General features: G+C 39.9%; 1 protein-coding gene across 4 annotated transcripts in view; it reads right to left on the reverse strand.

Annotated features, from left to right (window-relative positions):
- LOC124612946 (peroxisomal acyl-coenzyme A oxidase 3-like) overlaps positions 1 to 5,098 on the reverse strand; it is a 317,564-nt gene extending 312,466 nt beyond the window's left edge. The window contains exon 1 of one of the 4 annotated variants that reach the window (XM_047141456.1): positions 5,013 to 5,098. The gene's annotated coding sequence lies outside the window, so the exon portion shown is untranslated. Of the gene's footprint in view, positions 1 to 4,320; positions 4,428 to 5,012 lie in introns of those variants that run through there. The other 3 variants (XM_047141459.1, XM_047141455.1, XM_047141458.1) reach the window with 3 other exon arrangements.
- Positions 5,099 to 11,808: the final 6,710 nt, after the last annotated feature.

Consider the following 11,808-nt stretch of genomic DNA (forward strand, 5'->3'; position numbering starts at 1 on the left):
CCACACCGCAGCAGTCAACACCTTCTACATCTGGTTATGGGACTCAGGAGGTGGACACGTATCCTTCTGGTCATTTTCTGGGGGACATTTCTGCCAGAGTAAAGCCCGAAATGCGGGGTACGACCGGAAGCCTGACGTCCTCTGCAGCTACACTTCCAGTCCAGTGCAGTGTCCACAATCCTGCCTCCCCTCCCATTGTTGAGCTTCTTGCATGATGATGGTCCGTCACTTTGGGGGAAGGAATGTTGCAACGTAAAGTCAAGAGCCAGGATACAGGTTGGGAATGTTAGAGCAGAGAGGGCTCTGAAGAAGACGTCAGCCAATTGCATGCCGACCAACCCCTCTGTAGGACAACAACCCGACGGCAGCGCCCTTGACACGAAGAGGATGTAAGCGCTGGCCATGCTCCCATTGAAGACTGGCAGTTCTGCGATTTCCACAGTGGTATTAAGAATAGGCACTTGTATAGCAGCGACTTAGGAACTATATTACTGCACTTGTAGTAGGAACTATATATTCTGAAGAGATTGCTTATGTTGCTTGTCACCCTTTGCTTCAGACACGTCATTGTAAATTCTCAAGATTAAGTATTGTCATTTATTTTCTGTAATAAAACTCTTCAATATGATTTGCTTCAATTGTTGTCTAGCAATCCGAGAAGCAGATTTCCTAGGCACCCCAAATTCGATGAGTGGGCAGGATACAACAAATCCACGACAATCCATGACTGTCAAGATGCTATCATAGTTCTGCACATGTAGCCTATACATTCCTAGCATGTAGAAAACCAAATCCATGACTGTTGGGATGCTATCACAGTTCTGCACATGTAGCCTACACACTCTTAGCATTTAGAAAACCACAGAAACAATATGGTTGAATGATGCTGGAGTACTGAAATTGAGACTCTTGTGTTTTACTATCTTCCTCCGCAAATTTTGCCTCGTCTATATAAGAATTTGTACTCCTTCATTTTGTAGAAACCAAATATTGAGAATGTAAGTAATTATCATGAATACTGTCTCTACATACCAGCACAATATAAAATACAGTGTTATAACACCCGCTTGTGACTGAATAAATGTGTTTAGTTGTGTTGATGGGGTACGAGGCAAAGTAAGGAATTTCTTTTGGGGCACAGTGAGCATATATGCTCACTATGCCCCAAGTGTTGTTTCTTTTGCATACAAAATTTCATAGCTTTCAGAAAACAAAAGTGGTTCAGTCCAGTGAGAGAAAAACTACTTTTGGTCTAATGCCTGCTGAAGATACAAAGATAGTTGTGGATAGTGTGACTCAAGATGGCATGAAAATTCTGCCAGCAGCAAAACAATGCAACATCCCTAGACAAACTCTTGAAAGGTTAGCTATCTTGACAATATGATCATAAAAGAGATGCAGTAATTGGAAGTGTACCAGAAAATACTGATAATGATACCAACAAGGTAGATCCCACAGACACCAGCACAAGCACTACTCAAGTTATAAGGCTGCCTGCCATTTGTAGCTGTTTTAACAGTTCAAGAGCCTTGGTACTACTGAAGGAAATTTTACCTTTTCTACAAACAACCATCCATAAGACAGCAGCTAAGCACAGAAGAAAAAAAGGAAGGACAGCAATTCTTACTGATAAATAAGAGAAGCAAGAGCTTGTAAAATGTGAAAATAGGAAGAAAAAAAAATTGGCTGAACCCTCAACATCAAACAACCAACAAGACCATTTTTAGAAAATGTCGGAAGGCAACTTCAGCCAGAGAGCAGCTCATGGATGCTACGCTATTCTTCAGATGAGTAACAGTGATTTTAAATCGAGTCTTCACATTGAAGAATTTAACATGGGAAGTGGGATAAAAGATAATGACTACATTTTTGTGAAAGTAGCAACCGAACGAAAAAAATATATTGCCACATCACTGCACTTATCAGTTCTATTAATAGAAATGGCAGCACTGCAGTTTTACTCTCAACTGGGGTGATACTGACCCCCTGGGTGTAACACTGACCCCGGGGTCAATTTCACCCTTTTCTTTCTATTCCTAGATAAACTTATATCTTCTTGAAAATAAAAATTATCATATAAAAAATTTAGTTGAAATGCCAAGAATGTACCAAAGGCCTACAGGTGGAAGATTGGAAGACAGTACCTAGGTGTGGATAAGGAAACAATGGAAGAAGTGATCTGGTTAATTAAAAAGATGCTGTACTCTTAACTCCAGGCAAACAGGATATGACGAGAAAAAGGAAGCTGCAGCTGAATCTCTGGCTTCTTATATAAAAATCCCTATGTGAACAGAAAAAAATCAATAGCTCTTTCAAATTAAAAAAAGGAAGAAAATTGATGTGAGTCCTGATAAAGCTGCTACAGCATTGGTCCAAAATCATTCAAAACATCATTAAATGTGTCTGCACTGCATAAAAAGATCAAATTGCCTGCAGTTAAAAATGATACAAACTATCCCCAGCCTGGTTGTTCTAAGTCATCCACTGCTAACAAAGCACTCTCAAAGCCCAAGAAAAATCTCTTTCAAAAGTGTGACAATTCTTTGTCAGAAGATGAACTTGGTGTACTGAAATTGCCAGAGACTCTGGAAACTGATGAAAGTTACTTTGATCCTTCAGACGATCCAGTTGTTGAAGAGTCGCTGCACACTAAGTACAAGTGCCATGATCTTTTTTCAAATGACTTTTTTGTGGTGAAAGCAGTTGGGGGTAAAAGGACGGGGAGGGGGAAGCAAACTTTTCACTATTTTGTATTATTCAAAGAGTTGCAACAAAGGCAATGGCAACTGAAGTGCTGCCTCCACTGGAGCTACAGGCTGGTGCGCATAGAATTCTGTATAAATTTCCAGGTACGATTTCAGCAAAAGATGTTTACTGTTTTTTGTCAGTAAAAGTTTTTTGTAGTGTGTTTTAAACAAAGGATTGATAATTATGTCGTAGAAAAGTGTATTTCACCGATATATTGCCTATCAATGCTTAACAAAACATCCAGTTTCCAATGGGGATACTCATACTAACATTTATCCCAGGACCACTCTGCAAGTGTATATAATAAAACAAATTTGAGAGGTCAATGTAGTCCAACATTGTGGGTTTCACTGACCCCCCCCCCCCCCTTTTTTTTACTAGTCTATGAAAAATATAACATACATAGTGCACTACGAGTGTTTGTATAGGAATAATGTACAAGACTAAAAATCATCATGCACACACACTCGTATGTGCAAGCGATATTCTACAAAAACATAAAAAGACGGGTCATTCTTACTCCAGATGATGGTAACTTATCTGCAATGTCATGTTAAGTTTGACAAACATTTTTTACTTCCTGCAAAAGCAACAGTATGCAAAATTAGCTTCACAGATGTCACCTGTAAACTATGAATGCCTTCCACAGTCAGCAGCACAAAATAAGTTGTAGCAGTAGCTCTATATCCTATCCACGTATATTTCCAATGCCCAGCAATTATATTCCATACAAATTCAATGTGTCACACAACATTTACTAAGAAAAATACATGTTTTTCCAACCTGTCTGTGGATTTCTTTTTATGTTGTCCCATACCAACACTTCGGTTGCCCCGTGATAGGGGCAGAGTGGGCATTTTCACATCACTTTGCTGTCCATTATTCTGTTTGTAAAATTTTTATCAGAACGAAATATGTAAATGAATAGAGGTACTAGATGATATAGGCTTCCTGCATGACATGAAATAATCCATAAATATTATCAAATTTCATCACAAATTATTCCAAAACAAAAACAAAAAAAAAATGTGCCAACTGAGACCCAGACTATACGACCTACCCCCCCCCCCCTCCCTCGCACCTTCCCATCATTGTTTATTGTTTACCCTCGCACCTTCCCATCATTGTTTATTGTTTGTGAAACACTGTGATGCCTCCAGTGTTTGGCCTAGTGGCACTTTGCCTTTTTAAGTACAAAATATGTATCAGTACTGGTATTTATTGTTGTTCAACAATTGCATTCTGCTTCAACATATATGGGCCTGTACGAAGAACATACATTCCAATTTTTATTAAAAAAAACCAATAAATTGAAATTAATTTTGCATCATCTTATTTAGTTTTGGCGAGTAGAATAGGAATGTGCGCTTCATAGTTTCAGCATCCAGCACTGAATTACTGGTACTTAATGGAATTTGTTCCCAGCGAAATGACTCTCAAACGGTCTCAAAACTGATGGACTGCTATAACTATGATTAAGAATTTAAGATACACTTCTTACATTATGAACATATATTTTAAGATTGCGCCTAAACACAAGCTTCAAAAGTAACATACAGGACATTTGCTTACAGAATAGAAGATACGAAGTCAAGTAAGAAAAACAAGCAACTACATCAAGGGGACCTATGACCTCGTAGTCTCCCGCCTTTAATCCAACCAACCAACTACATCAAGACGGTCGTCACCTTTGGTGTTCATTATTTTTGTTTCCTTTTCTCCGAAATTTCGTGCCAGAGGTTCTCGTGTTAGCATAGACCACAGAGACCGCAAATAACATTTCTGTTAAGTCAGATGTCACGTAGGAGTCGATTGCGTGCATTTCACAGCATATTTAAAATATCGGTGTGATAACCTAGATTTGCTACTCAAATTAGCATCGCGTGTCTGTTACTGTGCACTCTTATACCATTAGTTTAGACGATGTGCACGCTGCAGTGAACCGAGCACAAAATTAATGTGCACTTGTTTTCTATTCATTTTTCACGTATGCGTTGTTGAATATCTTCGACTCTCTTTGAATGGCGTGCATAAGAACAATTTTATTAATCAAGTTTTGCATTAAACAGTGTTCTGAAACCTATTGGCGAATAAACTAGATCCCACATAATTATGTTACATTAGCAGATATTCCGGAAATAATTAAAAGTTCTATGGAGAAAATGAAACAAAACACAAACTATTCTTTTATCATGTTTTGGAAACTTAATATAGGCCACTGATTATTCTATACAAATGATTGCGTTCACAAAATGAATTTTTACCTGCAGGACTAGTTGCAAACCTTTCGTGTTTTCCCAAAAGAAAGAGGCGAGCGGAGAATGCACAGGACGATGCGTCAACTAGTGCCAAATGAAGGCGACTGAATTTCATTAGTTGGCTGTGTTCAACAAGTGTCGATTCATTGGTTGACTGACCACAATCAATATTAATTATTCACTGAATAAAGATGAGACGTGTGAAAGCACATTGTACTGACTCGTGCAGGAATCACCTTGGTGGAACTTGTGTGAGTTAGAAAAAGAATATATACCAGACTGGAACGCTTAAAAATCCTGAAATGTAGAGAAAGATTTACAAATTTCAGCTGTAAACCGTGTTTAAATATAAGCTTTAGTAAATAACCATGTAAAAAACTGAATTGGAAAACATGTTATAAATCTGCAATGTAAAAGCAAAACCTGCCCCCCCCCCCCCTCCAACTCATGAAACTAATCATTCCAGGTCTGTTGTAGATCAGATATTAATTAATGCTAATAAACAAACTTACATTTCCACAGTACTAAAATTAAGTCCTAGAGATCCTCATGCATAGCTGATACTTTATGATACCACAAATGACTTGTCACGTAAGATCAAACAAATACCTATTTTTCAAAATAGGACCTACAGTACCCACAGAATACTCCTCTTCAGAAAGTACTTAGCAAAAGAATCTTGGAAGCCAGTCAATAGGAGATTGATATACTGCATCAGTAAAATTTTAAGTTTTCACAGATATAGTGAAAACCTACTTTAGTCTTGAGTTCCCTTAAAAAGTAGAAGATAAGGTTGAAGCACCCATAAGAGTTGGTTCACATCTGGTGTATTAAAAACTTGTAGGTATGAAAGAAAATAGTGCTACTCCTGTTTTTGACAGATACTGATACTTTAAAACTTACAAATCCATCCTGAGGATAGTAATTAGCGACTGGTAAATGGTACATATTGAAGATATGCTTCTAACAGGACAAAAGCAATATGGGATGTGTTATAAGAGAGAAATTAAAGCTAAGAGAGACCATCTTGACAACATTACCTCATAAAAGGAATCTGTAGTTATACAGAAAATATTCTTGATATGTAAAATACATAGAGTGTAGCTTTACATAAAGAAGAGAAATCCACTTTTAATTATTGTGTAAAATGATGTTTTTACATCCTACAAATGGGAGGGGGATATAGCAAGCTAAAAAATATAAAAAAACGAAAAAAAGCTACAAACCCAGCCCTTTGAGAGAATAGATAAAGTATCAGGCTTCAGTATAAATAATATGGACATCTAATTTCTGAACCTTTCTCTCATCTGATCACTTTATCTTTCGTCTTGACACCAGAATATGTCACACCACAATGCAATATGCTAGCACATGTGAGACCTATACAGAATGACAATGACATTGCCAGAATAACATGCAGTCCTGATGTTTGAAACGCACTAAATAGTGTAGACAATATTGTATCGAACACACTGCAGAAAGTATAGGAGCACCAAGACCTGTACGGAAGGAGGCGTAGACAAGCACAAGCAACACAACAAACCACATGACAGGACACAAGCACAAGCACAGATTCTGAAACCCAGGAAAGGACCAACACACTATGCACTGAGTGAACATGACTCAGAAGGGATCAACATTTAAGGGATTCCAAACAACAAAAACCACAGCGTGCCATAACACAGCCACAAACAACACAACATTCAGTAACAACCATAAAACAAAGCACTGACACAAGCAGTGACACCATATACAAAGACTCTGGCAATAAGGCAAATGTTGCGTTGGAGTCGAAGGCTTGAAGAAATTTTATTCTGAGGCTCCTCCCCCCCAATGACAATTGTATATTGTTGACAGTATACTGCACACACACAGTAATGTATTATTTGTCATTATGTGTAGGCAGAATTATATTCTCTTCTTTATGTAAAGCCACAATCAATGTGTTTTATATATCAAATGTATTTTCTGTATAAACCATGAATAAAACTAAAAATGTAATGTGTTAAGTTATAGCCTATAATGAATACTGCACTCAAGTAGCAGTGAACTACAATCTACACACATCAAAAAATGGTTTTGCATTACCCTTGTTCCCATAACTCCTGAAGATGGATGTTGATGTGGATGTTGTATCACAGACACAGTCCCTTTGACTGTTCAGAGACGTCTAAAGATGTAAACAACTGTGCATGAGCAGTGCCCATTAGTTGAAGTCCGCCCTGGTAGCTGAATGCTCAGCATAATGCACTGCCATCCTAAGCGGCCCGGGTTCAATTGCCGGCTGAGTCGAGGATTTTCTCTGCTCAGGGACTGGGTGTTGTGTTATTTTCATCATCATTTCATCCCCATCCGGCACGCAGGTCGCCCAATGTGGCGCTGAATGTAATAAGACCTGCACCCAGGCGGCCGGACCTGCTCCATAAGGAGTCTCCTGGCCAATGATTCCAAACACTCATTTCCATTAGATGGAAGGGGTCCAGCAGCCGATCAGTGCCAATTATTCCACCAGGAAAGAGCTATACAGCTCGTGTTGTCTGTAGTTCAACCATGCCTAAATGGTCAATACTGCAGTTCAATCACGTCCACGTTCTTACTTTGTGCCAGGAAGGGCTCTCAACAAGGGAAGTGTCCCGGCATCTTGGAGTGAACCAAAGCGATGTTGTTCAGACGCAGAGAGACAGGAATTGTCAATGACATGCCTTTCTCAGGCCCCCAAGGACTACTACTGCAGTGGATGAGCACTACCTACGAATTATGGCTCGGAGGAACCCTGACAGCAACGCCACCATGTTGAATAATGCTTTTTGTGCAGCCACAGGACGTCGTGTTACGACTCATACTGTGTGAAATAGGCTGCATGATGCCACCTTGCAGCGCGGTACAGATGGGCCCAACAACATGCCGAATGGACCGCTCAGGTGTCTCATAAGCCTTAAGCCAGACAATCATCGAAGACATGTTTGGAGGCAACCTGGTCATGTTGAACGCCTTAGACACACTGTCCAGCGAGTGCAGCAAGGTGGAGGTTCCCTACTGTTTTGGTGTGGCATTATATGGGGCTGACGTACGCCACAAATGGTCATGGAAGGCGCCGTAACGGCTGTACGATACGTGAATGCCATCCTCTGACTGATAGTGCAACCACATCGGAAGCATATTGGCGAGGTATTCGTCTTCATGGACGACAATTCGCGCCCCCATCGTGCACATCTTGTGAATGACTTCCTTCAGGATAATGACATCGCTCGACTAGACTGGACAGCATGTTCTCCAGACATGAACGCTAATGAACATGCCTGAGATAGTTTGAAAAGGGCTATTTATGGACGACGTGACCCACCAACCACTCTGAGGGATCTACGCCGAATTGCCATTGAGGAGTTTATAACGATATGTTTACGTAATGTGTATACATAAACATACAGTTGTAAATGTCCCCGTTCGTAGTCGCTAATTATAGCAATATGTTTACTTTTGTGCGGTAACATGTAGCTATAATCAGCGGTGGAAAAATATTTGCGAACGCCGATTGTGTGCGGCTGTTTCTTGTTGGGTCCTCTCATCAGTCGGAAGTTGCACTGCAGAGGAGAGTAAATGCCTATTCAAAATACAATTATTTTTGGATAGCTCAACATGAATTTCCTAAGAGACCGCAGTTTATCATGCATTTACCAGTAGAATATGGCGCGGAGAAAATATTTCGTCGCATGCAACGTCCGTCCGATTTCAACGAAATAATTCATGACTGTGAACTCTCTATTTGGCAGAAACATAAAGAAAATTAAATAACTTCATGAAGGAGTGAGACATAGATTCTATACTAAATAAATAGTCCATACACCAGTTCCCTTTAACTCTGAATTTATGGCAATTAATAGATGAACTTACACTGCAATGAAGGATTTAACATGGATGCCGTTTTGACTGTCACTTCTCTTCTCGTAATGAAAATAATCCTTTGACGTTTTCACATACACGTCGCACAATAAATCTTCTGCTATGCAGTATTGCACTTTTAATATTGCACTTTTACTTCACACTAAAATAATATTATTTTTAACAATAATAATACGGCGGCAAGACATGCGCGTCCGACACAAGTCACAAGAGACAAGAGAAGAAAAAAAATGAGTAACTGAGTAACTGTTAATCGAGAATATCTCGTACATCAAAAGAATGCGTAAAAGTGTTCTTCTTCTGTCCGTTTTTCGCGCCGCGGTTTCCAAAGTCAGTAACTCACTGCATCTCTGACGGCGCTTCGACAATACACAAGTTACGTCACAGGTCGTTCACCTTTTACTTTCTCGCAACATTATTTGCTAACTGTAGCTGTTGACGAGCGACTGCTCGATTAGTTAATGATTTAAAATGATAAGGCAATCACATAATGTTACAAGTTGGACAATCTGGACCAACAGTACCTCGATGAACTTGTGGATAGTATACATGACGAATACAGGCATGCATCAACGCAAGAGGACGTGCTGCTAGGTATTAGAGGTACCGGTGTGTACAGCAATCTGGACCACCACCTCTGAAGGTCTCACTGTATCGTGGTACAACATGCAATGTGTGGTTTTCATGAGCAATAAAAAGGGCGGAAGTGATGTTTACGTTGATCTCTATTCCAATTTTCTTTACAGGTTCCGGAACTCTCGGAACTGAGGTGATGCAAACTTTTTTTGATGTGTGTATTCCTACTAATGAATTTACAACCATAAGCTTATTTTTCATGTGTGAAATGCTCAATCAGTGTATAATCTGTTTAACACAGATATATATGTATCTAGGATATCACACAGAATATAGAACAACTACCGTGCGTAAGAGTAACAAACAACTACCGAATCTTATGTAATGTTCTGACATGCAACTCACTAAGTACTATATCAATTCACGCGAACACAAAGATCTACACAAACATACACTATAATACGAGCGGAGATGCTGAGCCGCGATAGGCACAATAAAAAGACGCATACAATCATAGCTTTCGGCCATTAAGGCCTTTGTCAGCGGTAGACACACACACACACACACACTCACGCAAGCGCAGCTTGCACACACATCTGCAGTCTCAGAGAGCTGAAATTGTGCAAAGAAATTATCGTCGTGCGTATGAATGTGATCCATCTGATGTGAAAATAATTAAGGAATGGTATAGGAAGTTTCTGGCAACAGGAATTGTTCTGAAACATTCTGGTGGTGCACACTACGGAGTTTCGAAAGAGACAGTGGAGGACATCACGCAAACGTTTCTCAGAAGTCCACACAAGCCAATTCGTCAAGCATCTAGGCAATTTGATGTACCTTGATCATCATTGCATTGTGTAGTTCACCAGCGTCTTCATATGTGTGCCTACAAAGTGCAAATTCTGCAGCATCTGACGCCGAACGACAAACCACGCCGACAACAATTTTCCTGCGGATATGCTGCTGCATATTGATATGGATGCCAGTTTCCTGGAAAGGTGTTTATTATCAGATGAGACAACCTTTCATCTATCAGGAAGGGTTAATAGACATAATGTTCGGATTTGGGGTTCGCAAAATCCGCACGTTGTAATTGAACATGTTCATGACAGCCCTAAACTAAATGTCTGGTGCGGGCTAATGCACGACAGGATTGTTGGGCCGTTCTTCTTTGCTGAACAAACAGTGAACAGGTCAGTGTATCTGGACATGTTGGAGCAGTCTGTGTATCCTCAGATATAAGACTTGCAACTAGGGGTGTCGACTTATAAAAAATAATGGGGGTGGGGGGGACAAAACTGCGGGTCTTGCCCCAGGAAATTTTCTAAGTTATAGATGAAAAATAGTGAGTTCGAAAGTTTTTTAAGCATTTTAGTCATATGATCAACATTAGAACACCAAAAACTGGACTCTCGCTAACTCAATGCTCCAGGAAACTCGACAAGCCTGACACATGTTTTGGCTCTGAAAAAGGAATCAAAAGATAAACAGGCATGGTATTTTTGTAAAAAGCTAATTTAATAATCATGCTTATAGACTATTACAGAGCAGCGAATATACAGGGTTGTCCATTGATAGTGACCGGGCCAAATATCTCACGAAATAAGCATCAAACGAAAAAACTACAAAGAGCGAAACTCGTCTAGGTTGAAGGGGGAAACCGGATGGCGCTATGGTTGGCCTGCTCGATGGCGCTGCCATAGGTCAAACGGATTCAACTGCGATTTTTGAATAGGAACCCCCATTTTATATTACATATTCGTGTAGTACGTAAGGAAATATGAATGTTTTAGTTAGACTACTTTTTTCGCTTTGTGAAAGATGGCGCTGTAATAGTCACAAACGTATAAGTACGCGGTATCACGTAACATTCTGCCAGTGCAGACGGTATTTGCTTCGTGATACATTACCCATGTTAAAACGGACCGTTTACCAATAACGGAAATGGCCGATATCGTGTTAATGATGGCTATTGTGATCAAAATGCCCAACGGGCGTGTGCTATGTATGCTGCTCAGTATCATGGACGACATCATCCAAGTGTTCGGACCGTTCGCCGGATAGTTACGTTATTTAAGGAAACAGGAAGTGTTCAGCCACATGTGAAACGTCAACCACGACCTGCAACAAATGATGATGCCCAAGTAGGTGTTTTAGCTGCTGCTGCGGCTAATCCGCACATCAGTAGCAGACAAATTGAGCGAGAATAGGGAATCTCAAAAACGTCAGTGTTGAGAATGCTAAATCAACATCGATTGCACCCATACCATGTTTCTATGCACCAGGAATTGCATGGTGACGAATTTGAAGTTGTGTACAGTTCTGC

The sequence above is a fragment of the Schistocerca americana genome, chromosome 4 (assembly GCF_021461395.2).
Source record: "Schistocerca americana isolate TAMUIC-IGC-003095 chromosome 4, iqSchAmer2.1, whole genome shotgun sequence".
Taxonomy (NCBI): domain Eukaryota; kingdom Metazoa; phylum Arthropoda; class Insecta; order Orthoptera; family Acrididae; genus Schistocerca; species Schistocerca americana.